The sequence below is a fragment of the Podarcis vaucheri genome, assembly GCF_965113315.1.
Source record: "Podarcis vaucheri genome assembly, chromosome: 2".
Taxonomy (NCBI): Eukaryota; Metazoa; Chordata; class Lepidosauria; order Squamata; family Lacertidae; genus Podarcis; species Podarcis vaucheri.
Window position 1 is genome coordinate 43113395 of NC_138760.1, and position 27519 is coordinate 43140913.

The following is a 27519-nucleotide window of genomic DNA, read 5'->3' on the forward strand; positions in this document are numbered from 1 at the left end:
GTACAAGGGCCTGAACAGGAGAGTCCAGTTTTGTCACCTAGAACCAGATGCTGCCTCTGCAGATGGCAGCAGACCCACCGGTCCCAATGGAGCACACTTGCTTGCAATCCCGATATTCCCACAAGGCGAGTGAGTCTTGCAAGCAAGTGTGTCATGGCTCATTTATACAAGCTTGGTGGGAGGTGCAGGGAAGCTTGTTGGGACATCTTGGTGACATCCATCCAGTTCTGAAGCCCTGCTCCCAAACACCTGCGTCGTGACTCCTAAGCCCTGTGTCTGGTGCCAAGCCTGTACCACAACTTGTCCAAATAAAAACCTCTTTGTTACTTCCAAGTAAAAGCCTCTGTCTGTGTGTGTTGGGCAGGAGTCAGGACCTCTCTCTGCACATGCTTAGAAGACCTTGCTAATTTTCTGTTGCATTACATGTTGCAGAAGTGTGTCCTGGTGTGAAAATCAGGTTGTGGGACTAATTACATGAAGCCATGAATACAGCAAGATCCTGAGCAGCAAAACCAGGAGCCCCTTCAAAGGGCACTTGCTCTGCATGAATACGATTGTGTCAGAATTGATTGCTTCCATCTTATGCTTGACAGCTGCTTTAAAACTCTTTCTTTCCTTACTCTTTAAACCCCAGGTTTTTTTGTTGTTGTTTACAGTGCTCATAGTCCAACACAAACAGCTCAAGGACAGCAAACAATTGTAGGAGGGAGAGTTGGGGATGGGAGAAGTTAGCACACAGACCTACATCAGCTTCTGCTCTTTGGCTGCTTACCTAATCCTGTGGCCACAAGGGACTTGAACAATCCAGCAGTTCCGCTGCCAAGAACGTAGCATTACCTTGATCCCAGCACATGCTGCAAAGCTGGACAGTAATACCACAACTAGGACTGCCGCAGGTCTCGGACTTCCTTTCACAATGGAGCCTTGTGTAGAACAGGGAATATATGCCTATTGGAATCCTAGAATCTATGCATGCAACCCACAACTGCCTCCACGCCATAGAATAGCCCACTAACATTTTATAGAGCATTCACAAAACACACCCCTCTTGTATTTTCTTTGTTCAGGTTCTGTTTCCTTCCCAGAAGCCAGAATATCCACTTCTTGATACTACGCAATAACTGCACAATTTCCCCAGGTGTGCATTGCCTCCTAAGCTGCTATCCTGAATGATTAGATTTCTCTCCCACTATGTTCTAGATTGTGTTTTACCTATTTCCTTCTCTAGGGTCAATCTCTGCACTCTTTGAATCGATTCTAACCCTTTCGTTTCCAAATATCATTGCTTTCATTTCCTTTTTTTCTCCCCCACTTTACTTCGCAGTGAGGGGAGGAGTGCGTGACGATAGGAGCCCATTAAACCCTCACCATACAGCTCACCAAGGAAAATCACCTCCTAACATTTGGAGATGGTGAAGAGGGGAGTACTACTTGGCTACAAAGCATTAGATGTCTGGAAGCAGAGTTACTATTCCGCTTCCAGCTTAAAGCAGAACAACAACTGAGCGCTGCTAAATCATCCACATCTGGAAGCACCCTACATGGCCAGAGACAGAGGCTGATTTCAGACTGTTGCTAAGTTATGGGGAGATTCAGTGGCATACCAGCAAATGCAGTTGCATAATTAAAGTGGATTTGGCGCTATTTCACAACAAGCGTATTTCCAAAATAAATAAATCACTTTTTGTGGTGAGGAAAATGATAGAAAAATGAACTGCTTGACATGACATCGTAATTACTTGACATGACATCGTATAATTTCCTTGAAAACAAAACAGAATCAGTGACTGGTAGCGAATGTCATATAACCACTCTGCAAACTTGTGCAGATCTGGATAAATGTTGAATAAACAGGTCATCCAGAAGCAACCTATCCAAGTTTTTATATATATATATATATATCCGCAGAAGTGATGCCTCTAGAACACAACGTGCAATTTATGTACAGTGGTACTTAATTTGTTCTGGAGGTCCGTTCTTAACCAGAAACTGTTTTTAACCTGAAGCACCACTTTAGCTAATGGGGCCTCCTGCTGCTGCTGCGCCACTGGAGCATGATTTCTGTTCTCATCCTGAAGCAAAGTTCTTAACCCGAGGTAATATTTCTGGGTTAGTGGAGTCTGTAACCTGAAGCGTATGTAACCTGAAGCATCTGTAACCCAAGATACCACTGTACTCTATTTCAGGGGCAACTAAACTTTTCAGCCTGAGGATCACATTTCAAGTTGTTCAACCATAGGGGGCTGCATTGCAACAGTGATCATAGTGAAAATGGTCACTGCATATGCTCTTGTTATTGCAGGCTTGTACTGCACTCACAACACATACACAAAATAAAAAAATTTCTTCCTGTAGCACCTTAAAGACCAACTAAGTTAGTTCTTGGTATAAGCTTTCGTGTGCATGCACACTTCTTTAGATATCTTCAGATATCTGGTATCTGAAGAAGTGTGCATGCACACGAAAGCTTATACCAAGAACTAACTTAGTTGGTCTTTAAGGTGCTACAGGAAGAATTTTTTTTATTTTGACTATGGCAGACCAACACGGCTACCCATCTGTAACTGAACACATACACACTACACAGTCTCTTTGATGCTGTGGCATATCAAGTTGTTGCATGATGCAGAGGGAAGAGAGAATCTGCTCCCCTCTGCTTTGCCCCACACCACTCACATTCTCCTGTTTTACCACTAATAAAAGCTTCTGCATGTGTACTCTGTAAGTAGCACTGCAACTACATACATCTTCTAATTTCCTAGACACTTGATTGTTCTTCAGTAAGCCTGACAACTATAGGGTTAAGGTAGCATATAACATATACTTGGTTCAAACAAATTAAGTAGCCATCACTTGGCCTCAGCCCATAAGATGTGGCTAATGATACTAGCCTACCTTACAGGATTGTTGCAAAGAGTACTGAAAAATTATGCGAAGCTATAAAAATACTAAGTAATGTTATTACGGGTTGTCTGGGGAGGAAAGTGTTGACATTATGGGGCAGAAGTAAATATCTGCCACCCACACTGAGACCTAGTTGGCCAAGCTGTAGCATTCAGATTTGGCTCTGAACTTTCCAGCAGCCCAGGTGCTGGAACAGAGGAACTGAGATTCTAGTTCCAGTTTCATATATTTCCAGGCTGAAGTTAAGAATGATGCAGCTGGAGCACTTCACAGGCGACTAACTGGCTGCAGTGTGTGGAAGAATTTCTAAAACATGAGACAGCTGTGTACAGAAGCCCAGGGAATAATCCCAATGCAAAGCTGTTGCCTTTTCCAGCAATAGTAAAAAGAGAGAGGCTGTGTGGCGCAGTGGCTTGGACAAAAGAAACCCATGGAGGCCCAATGATTTATGGATAAATGGGATGGCCTTGCGCAGTCACTATCTCTGTGGTCTAAACTACGTCACAGGGCTGTTGTGAGGAAAGAAAGGAAATGGCTCCATAATGGGCTCCATTGAGCACTTTGGTAGGGAGGGCAGGAGAGAAGTGAGACAAAGGAAGAGAGAGAGAACCAAGCACTGTGCTACTTATAAAAAACCAAAACCTTAAACCAGGGGTTGGCAAGGTTTACCTTGCCTGGGCCGGTTCACTCCAGCGGAGATCCCTCCATGGGCCAGATCACGCCACGATTTCTGGCGTCTGAGCAGACACGATTTTCGGCACCACAGAAGCAAGTCCCCGCAACGTGCCAGTTTAGCACAGCGCGCAGGGACTCGCCGAGCGGGCTGATTGGTTCGGGGGCAGCTCATGGGCCGGTTAAATGACCCCCATGGGCAGCTTGTGGCCCATGGGCCTTAGGTTGCTGACCCCTGCCTTAAACCAAGATAACATGGGTGAATGTTTCCTTGGTATTTTTCATGCTTAGATCTCTTCAAAGATTATATCACTTCACTACTGTCCCTAGCTCAGAGCAGATACTCATTTAATAATTGCATAAGCAACTCTGCCCATCAATGCTGTGATCTGTGCAACTGCTTGTACAAGCAACATACAGCAGCAGCACATTCACTGTGCACCTGTAGGGCTGGCTCTACCATTAGGCAATGTGAGCCAATTGCCTTAGGTGGCAGATATTGGGGAGCAGCAGGGCTAAATCCCCTCCCATATCCTTTCTTCCATACCTCATTGGCCATTCCCCTCTGCTGAAGATGGCAATAGTTGGTCTTTGTGCTCCTAAACTTGCCTGCTGCCCTCAGGTGCACTGGAATGCTGGCCCATTGTCAGAGGTCAAGTAAGATTCAACAGCCAGTCCACCCAGCTTCTGTACATGGAGTATACCAAAATGTTTGGGGCCACAGCCCTGTGCACCTGATTAATAGATTTGTACTTGTGCAGATACTGCACATCATCTTATAGGTGCCACAAAGAACAACGGATAGCTGAGGCTAATTCTAGTTACCTGGTACCTTGTAGCTTGTATGATACACACCTGAAAGCACATTTATTGCACAATAATAATGCCCACAAGGAGGCATTATTACCATATCATCAGCTTTTCATGTGAATCTCCTCTCTGCAACCAGAAGATCCCAGGATTCAGACAGTGTTAAACCTCCTGGCTCCTCCTTTTCCCATCAAACCTGAAATCCACAAGCTTTTGAAAACTCATGCAAACCCAATAAAGTGGGATTTGAGAAACAACTTTTAAGCTTTTGTGAGCTGGAAACTTCAAAGCACATTCCTCTATGAACGATTAGAAAAATGCCCAGGGAATTTTATCAGAGATGCTGTGGCTCCTGTCTTGCCCATTTTCCCTCCCAAATACCAAACATTTCCTATTTCATGTAGAAACACTCCACATACTGTTAAAGGAGTTACTCAGCAGATATGTGAGTGCTAATTGCTCCTCTGTTGTGGTGATGAAGTCTTGAGCCCGAGAATGAGTGAATAACCAAGGTCTTTCATTTCCCAAAGTCAGTGTGGTATATTGGTTTAGAGTATTGGACTAAGGCTGCGCACACACTATATGGTGGACGTACCTGACTGATTTCAGCTGGTAGCTGATTCCAGAGAGCTGGAGTTGCAACACTAAAAGCCCAGTTTCTAATACAAGCTAAGTGCACCTCTGGAGTATATGGAATATAACAGATGCAGGTTATCACTTTATTCTGCCATCAATAAATGATAAGTGTTCATATATGAACCAGCCTTAAGAAAACTGCAACCAATGAATGGATTACTGGTAAGCATTAACAAGGGTGCAATATGCAGTCATGCTGTATTATTCCTATTGTATAATTACACCACTTTTGTTCCAAAAAATGTAAAATTAGCATGGCTCCTTTGCAAAAGGATCTCTTTGCCTTGTCTGCAGCTCTTTGAATGACACCAGCTCCCTTTACACGATTTTACTACATTTGGCCATGTAGAGCACATTTGTCTATGAGACAGAGAACAACACTGTGTTCTGCTGTAAGCATCATTAGCAGATATCCATTGTTAAGTATCATATTCTGAAGACATGAATAGCAGAGATAGAGTTTGTGTTTCGCAGATTAGGAGGAGATAGGAAATCTTTACCCTTCCAAACTGGGAACATTTGATCTGGTGTTTTCTGTACAGAATAAAGAACAGCTTGAGACGGGCGATGATGTGGAAAACTTGTAACTATATTTTTTTAATGTGTTTTCCAACTCTCTCCCTGCACTACCACTCTGGAGGAATGGGATCCTGCAATTCTTTGTGTTAATTTTATGTGTCCCTTAGGCTTAGTGGATCATTTAACAATTTCTGCCTTAAAACAATTTGTACAAAGAAAGAAAGAAAGAAAGAAAGAAAGAAAGAAAGAAAGAAAGAAAGAAAGAAAAACTCACAATTGGTTCACTGATTGCTTCTGAAATAACAGAAGTTTCAGAATCCAGCAAATCCCTCCCTTGCCATGGGCATAGCCAAGGAGGGGCAGCTGCCTCCCCTCCCAAATCAATAAAAAATGCATTGCTGAGGTTCTGCCCCCCTAACAAAAATCCTGGCTACGCCCATGTCCCTTGCTATCAAACAACATTTCTTGTTTATCAAATAACTCTTAGATTGGACTCTTAGATTAAAAAGATGCTTCCCTTTTGGTTTGCAGCTTACTGGAAATGTCCTCTCCTCTGTTTCATATACCTAGCTGGCTAGATTGCAACTGAACTCTGTACTCAGTCTTGGAGCATATTATATACTTCAGATGCATAAAGTCACAATTTAAATCCACAATGTCTCAGTTTTAAAAGGATCTCAAGCAGCATGGCAAGGAATACGAGAGAGCTCCCAGCAGTCAGAGAAAAGGTGGAGCAAAAGGCAAAATGGAACAATGGTATGCCATCATTCCATATAAGGCTGCTTTATGTATGAGAACAGAACCTATATGACAATGGACTAACTATAGGTAGCAAAATCCAAGAGGGTATCAACAGCTGAATAACTTTGATAGGCATTGCTTTATTTTAATTTTAGCCTTTGGTTTTATTGGTATTTTAAATGAATATGTTGGATTTTTTTATGTAAACCACTTGAGCTACTTTCTCAGTTAAGTGATACATAAATTTTGTGACATATAAAAAAGTAAGTATTTTGCCCTCTACACTCCCATCCTCCACAGCCATAAGAACAGACCTGCTGGATCAGACCATAGGTCCATCTGACTTCCAACTGTGTTAGACCAACCAGATTCCCCTGGAAAGCCCACAAGCAAGACTTGAAGACCACAACCCTCTCCCTGCTGCTGCTCCTCAGCACCTGGTGTTCAGAGATACACCACCTTTGATTTATTTACTAGGCTGCAAACAACCCTTGTAGGTCTCCTAACCCAGGGCTGCAACAGAAGTCTTCTAATTTAAGTTGGAAGAGAGGGGAATCTGAAGTCTGGGTTGTTCTGAAGGGGACAGTACACGTTGGATCTAGTGCATCAGAATACAACACACTTTCTATCAGTCCTTTGCTGCTGGTAAAACCCCTACCTTATGCCATGTTTCTGTTGCTCACGTTACCTCTCCTCATCCCGCTCACCCAGATTATCCTTTTCTCTGGCTACGGAAGGTCCCATGCTTCTCCCACATTCATTTCCTGGCTGGCTTTCCTGTTCAAATCCCCTTGTCAATGCGGAGAAGGGCTGGATTTATGGAATGCTCCGTGGACTGACAGGGCACAAAACAGCCACTGCCACTAATACTTGCCCTGCCCAAACAGTAACGGCAAGCAGAATTCCTCGCCACCAGCACCAGGGATTTTATGCAGGCCTTTCCAGATAAACCCAACTTATTTAGCTGATAATGTATAAACAGTTTATCGGCTTTTGCGCATTCTCTGTGCAACAGGATGGCTGTTGTTCTTGGAATCCTGTTTGGTCATAATATTTAGAAGAGGGCTCTGATAGCTGAGATAAGCTGCTCACCCGCAACAGATGGCTCTGGAGACGCACAGCTGAGCCAACATTCTGAAAGGAATGAATAAACTTGTAAGTAACGCAAGTTGTTTGTAAGTGGTTTGGGTGAAATGTCACATGGAAGACTGCACAGGCAGACTCTCCTCAAGGTGTTTGAATTTATAGAAGGAAAGAGTCAATGAAAAAAGAAGGTCCAGATTTGGTTTTAAGCTTCGTTAAACAAATCCACATCGCATCAGATGCCTGTGGCAGCCTATGGCAAGGTAGGCTTCAGGCCTCACAAGTAGCAAAAGTGACCTTGGCAGCAGCATTTCCTGTATGTAGCTTCCGCTAATCCCAAGAGAGGTGGGCTGTTAAAGCTATTTCTCAAGCCTTCTTGAATTCAGCATTCCCTAGCAATGGGCAGGGTTAACCATTCTGCCAAGTAGGTTAGAAAGCAAGGTTTAAAAGAAAAGCAACAGATCAGTAAGTTGTTCATTAGAAGAGAGATTGTTCATAGTGCCCTTACATGCAAACAAGCTAGCAGAGAACCAGTGAACTAATGAATGATATTCTTCTCTACCCCAACAAGGAAAAATTAGAGCAAGATGAAATAATACAACTGCATTTTAGGTATTTACTTATATTCTTAGATATAGATAGCATGTATTCCTAAACTCCTGACCACCAGCAGTGGGGCTTGATTGAACGGTACTGCCAGCACTACAGGCACAGTCCCACTGCTGCTGCCACCCAGGGCAGAAGGTGGTGTGGTGTAAAATAATGTCCCTTTGCTGATCCTACAATGAAGACACCCTGATCAGAACTGTTGCCAACACATGACAGCAGCAGGGCCAGCTCAGTATTAGTTCATTTCCAGGCCCAATTCAGCACACTGACATTAGTATTTAAAGCCCTAAATGGCTTGGGCCCCAAATATCTGAAAGGCTACCTCTTTTCCCATGGACCCTCTCATGTTCTGCAGAGGGAGCCCTCTTGGTAGTTCCATCATCCTCATAAGCTCATGGGAGAGCTGCCTAGGAGAGGGCATTTGCTATGGCAATCCCCAAGCTGTGGAATTACCTCCCCACAAGATTGCATCGGATACATTCATTATGTACTTTTTGTCACATGCTGAAGACACCATCACCAGCATCATCCAGCAGATCCTGTGGTAGCCCAGCTCCCTCCCAGGGTGTGTGTGGTTCCATTGGCTACGGCCAGTGTGGGTGCCTCCAGCAGTAGCTTCTGTTTGTGCATTGGGATGCTTTTTGCTGGCAGGGCTGGTGGAATTGAGCAGAACTGGGTGGAGGTGTTCCTTGCCAGCAGGGCTGGTGGAGTCAAACAGGGCTGGGGGTCTCTGGGAGGAAAGACACCTCTACTTCATCCAAACCATCACTGGCATTTCAGATTTGGGGTTTGGATTGCTCTATCTGTGAGTTTCATATCAACTTCATAATATGAATTAGTATTTGGGTTTTACAAGTGAGGAACTATACTACACACTTTAAATGGTTTAATAATAATCATCTTTACACAGATTATCCACAAAAAGTAGTTCAGGGTGAAGTAGGAGCTAGGGGTGTTTAGCAAAGACTCTAATGGCTTAGTCTTATGCATATCTACTCAGAAGCAATTTAAAATGTGATTAATGGAGCTTATGCCTTGGTAACTGAGCCTAGTATAGCAGGTGGAGCTGTGGTCTAAACTGCTAAGCCTTTTGGGCTTGCTGATTGGAAGGTCGGTGGTTCAAATCCACATGAGCTCCTGTTGCTCTGCCCCAGCTTCTGCCAATCTAGCAGTTTGAAAGCACACCAGTGCAAGTAGATAAATGGGAACCACCGCCGTGGGGAGGTAAACAGTGTTTCTGTGTGCTCTGGCTTCCATCATGGTGTTCCGTTGCGCCAGAAGCGGTTTAGTCATGCTGGCCACATGACCCAGAAAGCTGTCTGTGGACAAACACCAGCTCCCTCGGCCTGAAAGTGAGATGAGCACTGCACCCCATAGTCGCCTTTGACTGGACTTAACAGTCCAGGGGTCCTTTAACTTTTTACCTTTAGTATTGCAGTATCAGTACCTTGCTAAATTTTATTTCTTTTAGGGAAGTCATGGCAATTAGTGGCATAAAACTGATACAAGTGTACACAGGGACCTAAAAGTCCCTGTCCAGGGGTCCTTTAACTTTTTACCTTTAGTATTGCAGCATCAGTACCTTGCTAAATTTTATTTCTTTTAGGGAAGTCATGGCAATTAGTGGCATAAAACTGATACAAGTGTACACAGGGACCTAAAAGTCAATTGCCATCTGATACACATGCAAAACTTAAAGTAAATCCTTTGCAGCAAACCCTGTGAGCTAAGCTTCAACCACAGACTCCAAGTTTCAGGTCATACAGGATATCTGCTGCACCATATCCAAGTATACGGAACAAATACATATATGCCAATATCAACTTGCACATGTAAGAATTACTTCAGCCAGCTAGGCTTAGTCGTGCCCAGATCTGTTTGTTCCAAGCATGCTGGTGTTTTTCTCATGGGCAGCGTGAGACCCTGATTTTCCTATGAAGTAGCAAGAAGCTTCTTCTAGAGTAGAGGCACTTTCTAATCAACACAGTTCTGTCCTGGATTCAAAGACTCATCACATCTCTCTGTTCCATGCAACTTATGCTTTTGGCAACTGGTTAAGTCTAGCTCCTGTGCCATTTTCTCTGCCCTTTTCTTACATAAAACTTCAAGGGCATCTAGCAAACAAAGACACACTACTGTCCTAATGCGGTAGCTTTGCTTGAGAGCTCTACGAGTGAGGTTGTTTTTCTATGCCTCCAGCTTCATAGCTTCATATCCAAACACATTTGGGCTGGGCCTCTTTACTGCATCTCCTAATTGTTTAGATTTATGAGGCATCTACTGTAACCTCTAAGACAGCATTTAAAATCCCTCGGCTCTTGTTCTGTTTAATTCATTCCTTTTTTCTTGGAGTTTATGGTTCCAACTCAGCGAGTATAACTGTGCAATTGCCAACATTCTGTTTCTTCTCCACAGTGCAAGGCAGGTCTACATCTCTGGAATTTATTCCTTTTTTTATTTCTTGCTGTCTGTGTACACCTCCCTTCTTTCATCCAGGTGAAGTGGGTTTGTCCCTTCCCAGACTTCACCCCCCACCTTCAGATTCTTATCCATTGTTTCCCACAGCTATCTAGGTAAAGTGCTGCTCTCTGGAAAGTTAATGAAAGTTAGGGTCTGGGCTGAGCAAGCTTACAGGTTAACAGTGACTTTTTTGCATGGTACAAACTGCTTGTAGAACCAATGCCATTGGGAGATATCACCATTCAAGTCGGCATCAGCACGAATTCGGGAAAATATTATAAATATAGAGCATCAATGGCATCTCTCACCCCACACTCTTAGCATAATAACAAATAACAATAATGTGTCATGTTGGAGGGGATGTGGGAAGTGGGGTACATATTTTCACATGTGGTAGATATTTATTATGTTGGAAAAGTTTGGGGTACATGTCCCCAGAATAGTAAGCTCAATGACAACCCAAGCAATACAACTGGATCCCAAGGTAGCATTGCTGTCAATTTTTGAAAATGAGGCTGCAGATTTGATGTATAAGAACTTACTGACTTCTTTTTATAGCAGCCACACTCATTGTAGCTAGACACTGGAGCCCATTTAATATAAACTCATTGGATAAATGGCATCAACAGGTTTGGACCTTAGCCTTGGTGGAAAAGATTTTTATTTTATTTTTTAAAGAAAGTACTCAGATCTCAAACCACCAATGAAGACCTTGGTTCCACATGCTACTGTTTTCTTTCATTTGCTTTGAAACAAGGCAATGATTGTTAGTCACTGATAATGAGTGGACGGTTGTGGAAGGATACTTTGGAGTGAAAAGTAGATGGAACAGAAAGTTAATTAAAAAGTGGACTTAGTAACTTTGTGACAATGCTCCTGATTTGAGTTTGTTCCTGTTGTTTCTATTTTTTTCTGCTTTTCGGTAAAAGCACTAAGAATCATCCCCCCCCCAAAAAAAAAATTGAAAAGGAAAAGGAAAGAACCAATGCAGTCTGCTGGAAAATGCGTGGAATTGAGATCTGGATTCAAATCCAAACTTTTCTTTAAATTCAATGGGTAGGCTTGTAGAGGTCATCCAGGCAATAATCTCCCACAATGTAATTTTCTTTGTATTCCTTATTTTCTTCAGATGTAGACATTTTCAAGGGAATTTTAAAATGAAGGAATTTCCAGAGTAACTAATCTTAAGAGAACTACTTACAAGTTTATAACGCATAGTTTGTTGTTCTTTAACCAATTCACATGATATTAACCTTCTTACAGTGGACCTGTCCATCATGTGATCCACCAAGTCCAAGCCTAATGCAGCCTGCGAAGCACTCAGTAATCACTACCCTGCCCTGTTTCTGCAATTGAGGCTGGCAGAGAAATTAAAAAGTCCCTAATGGGTAGCTAGTGGGGGCCTTGGTTTCAGTCTGGAGAACCACATGTTGCCCAGCTGTGCCTCCCAGCATCCTAGGTTGCTTATAAGCTCTAAGGATTGAGCGCATGCTGGGTGGAAAAAGTACTTTCTTTTAAATCTGCAGGTTGATAATTTTGATTAGATAGATAACACCTTCTCCCTTTATACCATTAGGAAGTTGCCTTCTACAGAGCCAGACCATTGGTTGCCCATCCAGCTCAGTTACTCCAGGATTTTAGACAGGAGCCTTTTTCAGCCCAACATACAGGTGGCAAGAAATAAAATTTGGCTCTCTGTGTGCAAAGCATGTCCTCTACCACTGAGCTACAGCCCTTCCCATAACTAATAATTTCTATTCATATTACTTTCCTACAACAAAGATGCGGGGAACATGGGACAAAGTGAACCAATTTGCAATCTGTGACCAAAGACTCAGAGGAGACTGTCGCATACTGCCCCTTCTCCCTCCACCCAGCAAGTTATTATTTTCACTTCTGTGGGGAGTGGTGACCCCAGTGCAGGCAGAAATAAAGGACATATTAATAAGCACATTGTTTTATTCTCTTTCTCTCTCTCTCTCCACACACACACACACACACACACACACACACACACACACAGAGTGTCACCCACTAAAACAAATGGAGTAGAGCATGCGGGAGAACTAGACTGTGTAGATTAACAAAAGGACCCCATATCTTTTCAATCTGTCAACACTTAGAAGTAATTGCAGCCCTCTGATTATTTTGGCTAATCAGCCTTCTCTTCTTTTATATGCCTTTTAGTTCTATCGTATCATCTCAATGGTCAAGTGACCTGGACTGTTCACAGAAGCCAAGGTGTGAAGAATACCATTCATAAGGTGGTGTTGTGATAAATTTACTGGCAATTTTCTATCTGGTTGTTCGGTGCTGACATTTTTGATAACTGCAGCACACTGAGCTGGTGTTTCCAGAGCACTTTGCACAGACACTTGTCCAGAGGCTTGGCAAAGCCCTGTTAACTGGGCAAGGGCACGGAATGGAAGTTGGTGTGTACATCTGGCCAGTGATACTTAGAAGGTGTCTCAGAAACAACCATTCTCCACATCTCAGCCAAGGTGACACACAGTGCTGGTATTGTGTTTGGGAGGACAGGGAGAGAAAAAAAATATATCAGGGCATTTGATAATTTTCACTATAAATGGTAAAGACTCCAAACTCCAGCTTTCTTGGGATGTTTTTAGTCAACTTCAACTTTTATTCGGCTGAGAAAACATTCTTTTATTTTGACATCACACGCATCCCCTTTTATCATAGGGATAAAAAGTATCATTTATCTAGACAGAATGCATCAAGTTGCAGAGTGACTCATCAAGTGAATCTATTCTATAAATTAAGCCAGAAAACAAGCGTCTCTCTCTCTCTCTCTGAGCCCTGGCAGTGTCTAAATGTCAGACCTAGGGTGCACAGTAATAAACAGTGATCTGCACTTCCTCAGTGTCAGGGCAGCTAACAGAGGAGGTGATGGAGGCAGCAACAGTACAGGTCTCTTCTGTTGGGTTGCCATGTCACACTCTGGAGATCATGTTATCCTCTCTGACAGTGACTCAGAAGCAGAAGAGGGTATAGCCACAGCTTCCCCTGCCCAACTTCTCCCTTAACCTCTTTTCTTCCTCTCCTACCTGCTCTGGGCCAAAGTGTAAGTTCTATTGGGGGGGGCATGCGTGTGTGTGTGTGTGCTGAAATACTTGGGGAAGGGTGGGTAGTGGAGGGAGACATGTTGTATCCTCTTTTTTAGGTGTGATCCTCAATAGCATCTTTCAGGTCATGCAATATTCTGCTATACAAAAGCCCAGGTTAACTAGTGTTGCCAGTTCTCTGCAACACTGCAGGAGGGGGAGGAGAACAGCAGTTCCTAACCTTGCTCTATATTCAGTTGGTGGAGCATGAGACTCTTAATCTCAGAGTCATGGGTTCGAGCCCCATTCTGGGCAAAAGATTCCTGCATTGCAAGGGGTTGGACTAGATGGCCCTCATGGTCCCTTCCAACTCTACAGTTCTATGGTTATAGGATTAATGGCTCTGTCGAGCTTCATACTGGCCAAATGTGAGCTCTAAGTGTGGTCTTGTTAACCTTTTGTATTTCAAAAATCTTCTGTGCAGAACAGCGGCTGTGGACAATAAAGAGAACTTAGGGGTGAATATATCTCTGTCAGACTGCTATGAGATATTCCAGAGCAAGAGTTTGAGGAAATGTATTAGTAAGTAATTGCAGGATGTCCTCTGGGAGTACAGCCTTCAATGTAGCTCTGGTAATTTAGGATCACTTGAAAGCAGGGAATGGAGCTGAAGACGGCGGCACAGAGGGAGGAAAAGAGCAAACTTTGTGGAACTGGAGGGGGTGTTGTTGTGTGAGGTACATGTTACACTTGGGCCAGTGCCGGATTTATGTATAGGCTGAAGCCTAGGGCCTCTAAATTTAGGGGGCCTCACTAGCCTGCTCTCTCCCCAGTGCCACAGTCTCCCCTCTTCCAAAATAGCAAACCCAAGACTTCATGTGAGGGCAGGGCAACTAAGGCCTCTAAATCTAGGGGGCCTTGCCAGCCTGCCTGCTCCCCAGTGCTGCAGTCTCCCCTCTCCCTAAATTGTAAACCCAAGGCTTCATGCAAGGGCAGGGCAACTCAGGCTCAGCAACTATGAGTCTCAGGGCTAGGCAGTGGGGGCCCAATTTGAAGAAGTGGGCACAACTTGATCCCCCCCCCCAGTTCACAGCCAAAGTCTGCAAAATCTTATAGATATAAATAAAATCCATCTAGATTGCCCTGGTGTGTGTGTGGGGGGGTGCCCTTAGGAGTGGCACACGGGGCCCAATTTGGCCAAATTGCTCCAATTGCCTTAAGGTCAGCCCTGATGAGACTGTGCAGGGGTTGGACTGACAAGCCCTGCACCTTCTAGGTCCCTGGTGTCACTATTCAAAGTACAGACTCAATGACTTGTTATGGAAATTAAGGGAGGGTACTTTAGACCACAGCACGGGTGGCGCTGCAGGCTAAACCACAGAGCCAAGGGCTTGCCGATCAGAAGGTCGGCAGTTCGAATCCCCACGACAGGGCGAGCTCCCATTGTTCAGTCCCAGCTGCTGCCCACCTAGCAGTTCGAAAGCATGTCAAGTGCAAGTAGATAAATAGGCACCACTCCGGCGGGAAGGTAAACAGCCTTTCCGTGTGCTGCTCTGGTTCACCAGAAGTGGCTTAGTCATGCTGGCCACATGACTTGGAAGCTGTCTGCGGACAAACGCCGGCTCCCTCGGCCTATAGAGTGAGATGAGTGCCGCAACCCCAGAGTTGTCCACGACTGGACCTAACAGTCAGGGGCACCTTTACCTTTACCTTACTTATTGGAAATCAGTTTTGTCACCTCTTCCCCCCCAAACCCTGAGACAATGAGCCCAGCCACCTTTTATTCACAGTCACATAAGCACTACACTACAGCATGGCCATAAACCTGTATGTTCAACCGCTGAAACATATACCCAATATGTAGCAATGGAGATTTATGTTCCTGCTTTATGAATGAACACTGTGTTTTATGAATGGACTGTGTTTTGTGTATTACCTAAGAGCCACCAATAGGGAGTTCTAGAATCTGACAGCTAACCAATTGGGTACTACCAAACAGCGACCCCTATTGCTGAAAGCAGGTAACCAGCAGGGAATGCTTCAGCTCAGCCTTTGCACTGTTGACTCAACACCCCCTGCTGTGCAGGAAATGAAGAAAGCTCGTAAATTGTATCTTTTCTGGCATCCTGGCCAACTCTATTACGCTGGTGTAAACCCTGGTGCACCAGAAGCCCAGAACAGCAGCAAATAAAATCTGCTCATACGTCAGCGACTGATAAGACTTGTCAACTAGTTATTTCAAAGTCTTCCTAAATTATAAAGCTCCAAAATACAGGCCAAAAGAGAGCAGGTCTGAGAAGAGTGAGGCATACAATGGGCACCACCAGTGAAAAGGCCCTGCTCAGTGTAGCTCCTGCCCACTTGCCCTCCTTCTTGACATGGAATGCTCTCTATTGGAGTCTCCAGGTCCAGTACAAAGACCATAAGAAGGGAGAGCAGGGACCCTGAAGTTTCCAACAGCTGTTAAGCAAGCAAGCAAGCACACAGGTCATCAGGGCGCCTATGTCCTGGCCAGGCCTGCACCCAATCTTGTTTTTGTACAGTCTTGTTTGTCCTCAGTAACCAAAATTATATTATCAACATATACAAGCAGAAAAGTTGTTTTCCTTCATTTGCAAGGAATCATACAAAACAAAGTGGCAGTAATAAAGAAAAGTTCAAGGGTGGCAACAGAAAGCAAACTAAAAATGCTTTTGTAGTTCATCAAAACTATCCAGCAATATCAAGTTATAGGAAAACTGGTGCTATTGACAGTAATCTTTCTAGTTGGTTAATTGGTTCAGCAACTTCCATGCACATGACGTGTGATGCTAATTATTTCCCCCAAGAGTTAAATGATAACTAATCAGAGGCAGCTACAGTTGCAAATGGCAACAAAATATCTGTGAAAGGAAGAGGAGCAGGTTTGCTCAAGTGTGTTGCAGGTAGAAATACTGTTTGTAATGAGGTGAGAGCAGTAGTTTACTTGCTCGAATTAACAAATAAGAAAGTTTTAAGAATTTAAATTCTAGATTAAAATTGATTACTTTTGATCTGGTGGGCAGACCAAAGCACTTGTCAGGAGAGCTATGAGATTCAGGTGAGGATCAGATGCCTTGTCAATCCCAGCAGGTACATAACAGGAAGACCCAGCCTGCCCAGGCCACAAAAAGTATACAAAGTTCAGTTATTGCAAAAGTTTTTCAGTGTTAATTTTATGCATTTTTTAAAATCACAAGTGGCCTTAGCCTACGGTCTCACAAGTGGAGTAGCCTAGGGTCTTTCTTCATCTAAATCGAGCCCTGACTTGGACCTAGCAGGCCTGGATTTCAATCCTGAATGAAATACAGATTTGATTAATTGCATTGAATAAGAAATGTATTTTTTGTTCTCACTAGCCTGTTTTAAGGGCTAAAATAAAGGCATTGTAAGGACTTTTGAAGTTTCAGAAAAAATGCAATAATACAAATAGTTTCCAGAGCTGGCACCGAGCCAGCAGTCTATTTGTATAACAATGTACATAATTGTATTCTGGTTGAAAACCAATAAATATTTAATAAAAAAAATTATTTAATGACTAGGAAACCACCCAAGCCCCACTAGTAGAGCATCATATGCTTCAAATCAGCTGGGCCTTTCCTATTTATGGCCGTTTCCTGTGTTCTCTATATTCAATAATCAGTCTGGTTGAGATGACATGCTTCTCAGATCTAGTCCTGAAATGATTTATTAATACAATACAATACAATACAATACAATATATGGACAAATCAGTTATCAGATCAGAGTAGGCATTACCAGACCTTGTCACGTATATTTATTTATTTATTATATAGATCCTTATGCCAGACTCCTGCATATGGCAAGTTAGCATGTCAGTGAAGGAAGCTAGGGCTGCCACTTAGGTATACCTGGCTCTGTGGCCAAATTTCCTCACACATGTCCCATGCAAGACCTATAAGATAAAATGTTGATCAATTAATACTCATCCTGGTCAAAACTAGCATGCATAGCACATGCTAGACAGGATGGTGAAAAACAACTAGAACTAAACTGCTTTTCACCTTCAGGTGCAATGACTGGCCAGGCCCAATGTATGAATCAAAACAAATAAACTGATCCACCCCGCTGAAAAAGTTCTTAACTCACAAGCAACAAAACCTAACCCCATCCCTGCCTGTTGCCTGCCTGTGCCAAGGGACACATGACTTGTTTATGATGCACCTTTTCCAGCTCAGCAATGGTGTGTGACATGCCAGGGCCACAGGAAGACGTAATTTTCCCTACGTGACTGAAAGAGCAATTGCAAATGGGTGAATAGAGCGGTAACAAGCAGAGCCTTAGATAAGCTGAAGCACTATCCTAAAGGAACACTGATGGTCACAGGTAATAGGAATGCCTGGATTGACCCTGATAACACACACTTGGAACCACAAATCCTAGGTACTGGAGCCCCCAGAGACTGAGGCAGACTGTACCAAACAGACTCCTCTGTTAGAGATAACTGCCTTACCCACAGATCCCACGGACAAGACTTTGCTCACCAAAGCCTTGCTGCACAGAGACACATACCCCCCCACACCCCACACTTCCCCAGCCTATGCTAGAAAATTCCTGCAAAGCTATTGGATTAAGATTCAAAGCTGAAGGCAGTGGGGGGCAATGCTTTGATAGCGCCTGGTTGGGCCAACTGTGGAATGTTATGGGATTTTTCCATGGCTGTTTCTTCTCAAGCCTGCTTGCAACAGCAGAATGATGCAACTGTACAAACCAAAGCCCTCAGTTGCTCCAGGCAAGGACAGGTAGACCCAAAGGCAATTATTAAATTCCTGGCCGTAAATCATGCTGTAACATATCTGGTGTACATTCTGTTTGGCTGAATCTAGGCCCAACAGAAAACAGGAAGTTCATTGCATGGGTGGCCCTATGTGACAGAAGGTCTCAGACTCCTTGTCTACTGCTGCTATCTACCCTGCAAATTTTGGATTTCAAAGTCAGGACTTGCCTACAGTACAGGTTTATTGTGGGTCACTGCTACGTGGAAGTTGCTTTAACATGCAGCTGGTCTGCAATATCAGCAAAAAACAGACATCATGGAACTGTTGGCTACTGCCTGCATTATCACAGTTCAAATAATGCCGTTTTGAAAAGACAGAGGTTGACAGCTGCAAATTACTACAAAAACTGTGTGCTGGCAGAAATCCAAGATGGCACCATTCTGACCTCATGTTCACAGTTAACTCCTTTTCTTCCTACCAATTTTGCACCCTGATTTGCCCTTCTTCCTGCTGATTTTTCCATTCCACTTCACTCTCAAGCTATTTTGGTTGTTCATTTTTAGAGCTCCTTGAGTAATGTCTCAGATCTTAATTTTGCATTTGAACAATTGTTCTCTTTCAGTAAAAAGAAATAAAATAAAAGGTGATGCAGAATTGTATATTACCCCTTCAAAAATAATGGCTCAGAGGCAAATCCAATAGTACAACTCAGGCTAGCACACCCCTTGAGGTATAATAATAATAATAATAATAATAATAATAATAATAATAATATATTTATACCACACCCATCTCGCTGGGTTTCCCAAGGCACTCTGGGCGGCTCCCAACAGAATATTAAAACCACAATAAAACAGCAAGCATTAAAACCTTCCCTAAAGAGGGCTGCCTTCAGATGTCTTCTAAAAGTCAGATAGTTCTTTATTTCCTTGACATCTGATGGGAGGGCATTCCATAGGGCAAGCACCACTACCGAGAAGGCCCTCTGCCTGGTTCCCTGGTATGTGAACATTGCACAAGTTATAGGCTGATAGTGAAATTATCATTTTGCTAGATCATGCTGGCAGCATTCAAATGACCCTCTAAACTATGGTTTAACAAATCCAGTGTAAAATGGATCGTTATTAACATTTACTTTTGCCATAATGGGGATAGTTTAACAAAGCAGTTAAGCATGTGAGCCGTGAGCCAGGAGGCTCCATAATTCATATGTCTGCTCAGCTATTAGTTCATTACCAGTAGTTGCATGGGCAACCCATGATAACTCAGTCTTTAATCTGAAATAAGGGGATATAATTGTAGTGACTTTCCCTTACAGCCTTGTTGTAAAGATTACTGAGATAGTATATGTAAAGTGCTTCAAATTCTTGAAATGTGCTTTGTCAATGCTTAAATTATGGACCTGAGCACTTAGGACATGTCTGTGCAGGGATCCCCCTCCCTCCCTTTCAGTTTGACAATGCAAGAATTACACCAAACATACAGGAGAGGTCGTCCCCGTTGCCCCCCCCCCAAAAAAAAAGTAATCATGATGAATTAGGAGTGTGGGCCAACAGTGAAGACATGCCCTTGATCTAATTCAAAGTTCCATAAAATATGCAATTCTTAGGTAATGAAGGCAAAGGGGCATTAGTTGGTTTTGCTTCCAAGTGCCTCTTGGCACATTCCACAGTATGGGACAAATGATAAAAGCAGACTGTGGGCAGAGGACGAAGCAGACCTTTTGGTTTCCTTGCCCCTTTTTGTCAAAAGAAAGAGAAACTCTACTATTAAGGCTGCCAACTTTTTTTTACTGTTCTACCACAAAGGCTTCAACAGTTTGCAGACATTTTCCAGGTGAAGCTTCTGCTGGCACGGAGATAAAGCGATGGAGGGAAAACACCAAGTGTTTGTGAATCAGTGCTGCAACAGCCACTGCAAGTAAAAGCAAGCTGGCAACCCAGCTGCAATATGGGATCTTCAAAGAGAAAGGCCTTAACATTTGAAACAGTGATGTTTAGAAAGTAGTGGTGGTTCTCTGCCATGATGGCTGGGGGAGGGATGTATACATGACAGTTACAGCATCCCAGAGTGAGCACTGGGGAACAACTGTATGTAGTTCTGACCATGCAACTAGCTAGTAAATTGAAATAAGTGAAACTCCTGAGGTTCCTGCCAACCAAATGTTCTGAACAGTTCACAAGTTTGCTAGCAGACAGCACTGTCCTGAGAGCTGTGTATAGCTGCTCGTTATCACTAAGGAAAGCAACTGGCCAGCTGCTGCCTTTGATAGGGACCTAGCCTTCAGAAACCCTATTGGACATGACCCATGCTGGCTGCTTTAAAAAGCATGCCCATAGCTTACAGTATCAAGTACAGTGAAATTAAGATATAATGAGGAGGTGGCAGAAGATGCACAGAATCTGATAGAGCAGGCTCCAGGGTTTTATACATTACTGCACTTATGAATAAGAGCAGTGGCTTCTGGATCTAAGGTCGCAAATTCTCTTTAGCAAAACTATGCATGCACCTCTGACTCTTGTAGTCTCTTTCTAAGGCACTGAAGAGATGAGATGCTTGGCTTCTTCCCTATTGGCAGGCATTTTCTATTTACAAGCAATGCAGACAGTGCTGAGGTTGCTCAGGTGTTTGCCAAAAACTCTTTAAGGCAGAAAGATTGTGCTCCCACATGCACACAGACAAATATCTTCTTGCCAATTCAGGGCATTCTGGGTAGTCCATCATGGCATGACATAATGAGGTGTAAGACATGGGCATACGTTATCTTCACATGATGTCACATTAATGTCACTCACACATCCCTGCTGTATGCACATGGGCCTGGGGGGCTGGTACAGTCTAATTAACAATGTCTGGAGTGCAAAAGCCAGAGTTTCCCTGCAGGGAACTCAAAACATTTATTCTGGATGACTCTAGAGGCTGGCGGTTAAAGGCAATAAATACAGATTGGATTTCATCGTGTGCGGAGTAAAATTCTCATTTTTTAATAATATCATTGCTTGTGATCTAACGTTACCAAAAGAGATGTTGCAACACAATATGTGAGTAATGGAGGGATAATAGTATTTTCTTCATCCCTGGCTGGGGGAGAACTGGATGCATTAATCACTTTGGGGGATAAAAGAAACAAAAAGGCTTTATGGTTCCTTAAAAACAGTGCAAGGCCTCTGCAACATGGAAGAGGAAAGAGGAAGAAAAGAAAGATGAGAAGACTCTGATGGTGATGTGGGCTTTGGGAGGTTCCTGGTAGAAATATTATCCATCAGAAAAAAATGGGTGATCTGTCACTGGAACTAGTATGGAAGCACCTTAGAAACATGCTGGAATTCCACATAGCTTTCAAAGGCAGGAAAGCCAGAAACAACCATGTTCCTCCCTTCTTCCTTATCAGTTCTGTACTGCTTCATAGCAGCAGGCGCAAAGGAAGACATTCCTAGAGGAAAAACTATGGTGATGCTAAGAGCTGCAGCACATGCACCTAGGCATGAATTACAGTAAGCTAGCCATAAAGTAAGCTAGCCTATATCGAGAACTTCATGGAGCAGGCAAAAACGGGGAATGAACTGATTCCTATGATCTGATGAAGAAAGCGAACTGTAATTGCCTGAGAAAGTTAGCAGAACTGTAGTCTAGTCATGCTGGAGTCACCTGCACAAATACTGTTTGTACTCTTGTTTGTACCAGCAAAGTTAAGAGGTATACCATCATGTCTTTAAAAATCCATGGGGATTTGAAAACACTGATAATAATGCACTCATTTTACATGATTTACTTGTTTATTTTAAAGCATTTATATCATGTGGTTCTTCCATCATGGAACTTACTAATGGCCAGGTGGTTTTCTATTCAGGCACTGATCAGCTCCTCAGATTCAGCGAGGTGGCTGCTTCATGTCTCATCATAACTGTTTTACATTTACAGGATAACTTGTCATTCCGCCAGCTGACCTCTCAAAGACATGATGGATACAGTGAAGTGTGTCTTCCTTAGTGCCTTCACTGCCACACGGTAGACACAATTTTGTGGCTTATAACATTTGGTTGGCTCTGGAGTGAGATTGCACTCCAGTCTTTGTCCAGTCTACTTTGTTTAAACCTTTTGTCCCTGCCTATGATGAAAATGAGGGGAAGAAGCATAGTCTTGGGGAATGCTCCAGGTGGACTCCTTGTTCAGTGTTGTCTTCCCATTTGCCTGCATACAGTGGGCAGAAATAGACTGGGCCACTGCTGGAGAATTATCTTCAATTTATTTAGTGGAAGCTGGCTTTTCCTGCACTCAGAGGTGCTGACATTCTGCCATAGGGTTGCTGAAGTAAGATATTATTGCTAAGGGACCAACTCTGTTGGCAGCAGATGTTTCATTTCACTTCCTCTCAGCTTCGAACCTCTTTCCTGTAAGGGATTAACGCTCCCTTTCCTTTCACCAGTGATGAGAAAGCTCCTGGGTTGCAATGACACTGCCTAGGCAGAGCTTCATTAACAGGTTACAGGCCATTCTATATAAAACATGGCCACGTAAAAGCAGAACAATTTGCTTGGATTTGTAAGAGATTGCTTTTGTGCCAACTTCCTCCAACATGTTTTACAATTGACCTGCAAAGAATGTGTGTCATTGAATAGGATATACAGCCCTGGAGAGCATAAAATACAGCTGCATTGTTTAATAATCTCTCATCAGCTAGATTGGCGAGACAAGGGGAAGGTGATCTAAGTGAGATAACTCCATCTAGTGTGTTAGAAGGAACAGCTTTGCTACCTTCCCCAGTGGAAGATTCTTATAAATTCACTCGGCCTGACAGAGCGGCACACAAGGGGTCACTCAATGTACTGACAACGGCCGTGTGCAAATACTTCAGGCTTTGGCCACACGCTAAGAGAACACTCTGGATAGCTTCACCGTCAGATTAAAATGCCAGAGCAGCCCATGGTGGTGCACTTGAAGCGTGCTCACTAATTTATTAAGTTTATTCTTAGCAAGCTTGGAGACATCAGAAAGCTGAATTTCTCAATGACAAACTTGTAAGGCAATGGGGCTGTACAAACTTGCAAGCTAGGTTAGGCCTTGCAAGACAACTATTACCGGAAATAAATACAAAAAACAGATGCATCAGGCAAACAGGGGGGATATCCTAATTTAAATGATATTCTGGACATGCTTAACAATAAACATAATGGCACAGCCGCATATCTTCATTCCAGAGCTCCTGGCATGTTGCTATACTGCAAAGGCCCATCTCTTGCTTGATTTATAAACATGCATTCTGGATTTAGCTATGGAATGTCATAGGAAGAATCATAGAACTGTGGAGCTGGAAATGGTCTTCCATACCAAGCACTCCTTATAGATCTGCCCACATAATCTGTACTGCATTATGCTATGCTGATTTGTGGCGGTTAAATCCTCTGCATCCCCTTATTCAAGGCTGCATGCCCATCAACTGGTAGATTCCCAACAAATTCTTTTCCTTGTTGAAGACTGAGGTCTCATAGGGCTTATCCACACTTACCTTTTACACTGCTCTTTCCAAGCAGAGGTCTGTGCATTAACGTTCCATGTCCAAGCATGGGCTTTTTTTTGCCTTGAGTATCAGGGGCCCCTTTACCTTTACCTTTATTCCCATCTAAAAACTACTCTTTAAAGCTCAATCAGAGCAATCTATTTGGGTTTTCCATGGGTTGACATTTACTCCAATTGAGCTTTAAAGAGCAGGTTTTCACTGGGAAAGGTCTGGGTTGGGGACACGTGGTCACACAGCTTTAAATTGTGGACTGTGCCTGGAAAGAGTTGAGGAAAGATAAGTGCGGATAAGCCCGAAACAGTACACTGAACTTGGTCCCCTCCCTCCATTGAGCTCTTCCTAAATAATCTTCCGCATGATGCACCCTGTAAGTGGATCACTGCATCCTCTCTATCTCTGGAGCAAACTGAGCAGGGTTAATCCCTTGCAGGAAACAGGAACACTTTGCTGCCCAAGATAAGCCTGTGTGTATAGCTTTAAATAAGGCAGCAACAAGGATAGTATATTTTTGGCCTGGGCTGCCACATAAATCAGCAAGAGATATACTATGGACAGACCCTCACCAGGCACAGGGAAGTTCAATAAGCCCCATGTCAGCTAATGCAGCACAAGCGCCCAATGCTGAATGTTCAAAAACCATGGGCTTGCTTAGTAGCTCTGGCCCTGCTCCTCTTCCTCCTCCTTACTGCTGGATACAGATGGCAGCATTTCCAACTCAGAGACATGAAAGCCACATGTTAGTGCCACTGATGCCTACAGTACTCAGGTTTTTTATTTTCTGTCCTGATGTGGTCTCTAGCAAAACAGGCCTGGCAGGTTTTTCAGGCTTCAAAAACCTCCAACACTTTTTTGATCAGGGAAGGGAAGTGTGTACCAGGGGCAATTATGACTTTATTGTAGTGCCTTTATGTCTCTGGAGAACTCTTGTCTGCACCCACCCTTTAGGAAGAACCTGGAAGACATTTTAAGCTCAGCTCACTTACTTAACTAAGCACTGAAGTTATCTATATATATTATAAGCTTTGTAATTTTAGGCTTTTAGAATTCCCTGCCATGATCTTTTCTAAACTCCAGCTTACTCTAAAGAGCTGAGTACCCTGCTGACTTAACCCAAGGGGTCCTCCTGAGCCCCAGGGCCAATAGGCATCACTGCCTTGTTTGTGGCAGAGGCTGTTTTCCTGTCAGTCAATGGGTTACATCCACTTATAGGTTATCATCACAAATAAGATGTTCAGCCTGAAATTCTTGCCTCAAGTTATTAACATGGATGACAAGATTCCATTCTATGAATAAAAATATTTAACTGGCTTTCCTGTTCTTCAATTACTGCTTGTTATGATCCCTTTTTTAGCTAATTCAAGGCTGCCCTTTGATTTGATATTTATTTTGGAATGTCTGCATAGAGCCGAGGTGGGGATGGTGAGAGATAACTTGGTTAAAGCAGAAAACTTGGGAAGGGAACAAAGTGAACTTTAACCATTTGTTTCCTGCCTTTTTAGACAGAGCTAATAATAATAATAATAATAATAATAATAATAATAATAATAATTTATTATTTATACCCCGCCCATCTGGCTGGGCCTCCCCAGCCACTCTGGGCGGCTTCCATAGAAATCAAAAATACACTAAAATATCACACATTAAAAACTTCCCGGCCTTAAGGACTGCCTTAAGATGTCTTCTGAATGTCAGGTAGTTGTTTATCGCTTTGACATCTGATGGAAGGGCGTTCCACGGGGCGGGCGCCACTATCGAGAAGGCCCTCTGCCTGGTTCCCTGTAGCTTTGCTTCAGGGAAAACTCTGGCCCCAGGCCAGATGGTAAGTGGCAAGAGCAGGGCCCTCAGGCACTCACACAGGGGAGTCCTCCTGGGCAGCAGGCAGCAAGCAGTCCTTGTGAGGCTTCAGGCCCCGCCCCAGGCCAGATGGTAAGTGGCAGGAGCAGGGCCCTCAGGCACTCACACAGGGGAGTCCTCCTGGGCAGCAGGCAGCAAGCAGTCCTTGTGAGGCTTCAGGCCCCGCCCCAGGCCAGATGGTAAGTGGCAGGAGCAGGGCCCTCAGGCACTCACACAGGGGAGTCTTCCTGGGCAGCAGGCAGCAAGCAGTCCTAGATGTAGATGGAGTGGCACAAGGATGAACAGAGAAGTTTTCTCCTTCCCTGCCTCCCATTATTTCAGAAAGTCTTGCAAAGGTATAATAATTGCAATAAAGAAAAGGAATGTTTGTCATTTCCAAGTTACCTCGGCTAAATGTGCACAATTATGAGATTGATGAATTTCATTTTATGGGGAGTAAATGTAGAAAACCTAAAAACCATGGGCTTGGAAGAGACCTTAGAAATCATTTGGTCCACCCCTGGTTCAAGGCAGGCTCTGCAGTGCAGGATGCAACTACAGAATATCTGATAGTTTCATAAATGTACTCCTAAACATGCGCTGTATGTAATGCTTTTTTAACCGATTTGTTACTATTTTAAAAGTTATCTATGTCAGGGCCGGAGTCAGTCATAGGCTAGCAACACCTGAGGCCAGTGCAGTTAACTCTTTATTCAAAGAAACAATACACAGCTCCGGCCTAGTGGTCTCAGTAATTCTTTCAAGGAGGTCTTGCCCCAATGAAGCAGTGGGCGAGTGCCCATGAGGGCTCCTCCTCTCCAGGAAATTTCCCACAAAGTCGCAGGCTGTGTCTGCACACAACCAGGGGCGTAGGAAGGGGCTGCAGGGGGTGCGGTCCGCCCTGGGTGTCATCCCTGAGGGGGTGACAAAATGGCACACCACAGGGGTGGCACTTACCGCGGAGAGGGGCCTGCAGCGTGCCCAAGCCATGTGTCTCTCCTGGGAGTTACACAGTGGCTCAGGGCCCCGCACTGCCTGAAATGGCAGTGTGGGGCTTGTGCCCACCAGGCGGACTCTGTGGGCAGCTCGCCATGGAGTCCCCTAGGTGGATCGCCACCCCGCCCCCACCGCTCCAGGTGCCAGAGCAGCTAGCTATGCCTTTGCACACAACCACCCTCTGCTCTGCCCATTTCTTTTCTCAGCAAGTTTTACAAGACCGAGAGCAGGGAGAAGCTGTTCACAGCAGAAGGGGAAGACTCCCTGGCTTCTTCAACTGTCTGCCTCTTTGCTCCTGACTCTGCCCCTCTCCAGCCCTTGCTTCTGCCTTGGAGTCTGAACTGTCCTCTGCTGCAGTGTCTTTCTGTTCCCTAAACCCTGTCAACTCTTCTGATTCCAACACCTGGGAGGTCAGGTTAACATCCATGCCTCACCATGCCATCTGGTACCGCTTCTAACACTGGAAGCCACAATATTGACCTGTTTGCCAGTCTGGAGAGCACTTGCTTGTGAACTGCTTGACATATAGTTCCCAGTTAATAAAATGCATATATTGCACTTAAATGGCACAAATTGCTTTTCCAAGGCATACAAGAACCTTTTATCTTCTGACCTCTAGGAGATTTCTGATAAGACTATTTAACAGAGTAAACTGTATGGCTTAAAAAGATGGCTGGATAGAAGCTGGATTGGGATCAGGAACGTGTAGTTACAAATGAGGGGAGTAAACCAATGAATCAGTCATCTGATATTAGAAGAGAGAAAAAGTAGACTGCATGAGATTCATGCAGAAGATTGCATTGATGCTTCTGATCAGCCATAGTTTATGGGTTTATAGGGAGGAATTGTTGGACAAATCCATCTAGTTTGATACATGAGGCAATGTCCAAATGGGATCATCTGACAGCTCTAACATGGG

At 43.8% G+C, this 27519-nt stretch overlaps 1 protein-coding gene across 3 annotated transcripts in view; it reads right to left on the bottom strand.

Moving 5' to 3' along the window:
* MYOCD (myocardin) overlaps nt 1-27519 on the bottom strand; it is a 224187-nt gene that overhangs the window by 183238 nt on the left and 13430 nt on the right. The window contains exon 1 of one of the 3 annotated variants that reach the window (XM_082213808.1): nt 773-903. The exons of the other annotated variants lie outside the window; for them this stretch is intronic. The gene's annotated coding sequence lies outside the window, so the exon portion shown is untranslated. Of the gene's footprint in view, nt 1-772; nt 904-27519 lie in introns of those variants that run through there. 3 annotated transcript variants of the gene reach the window in all.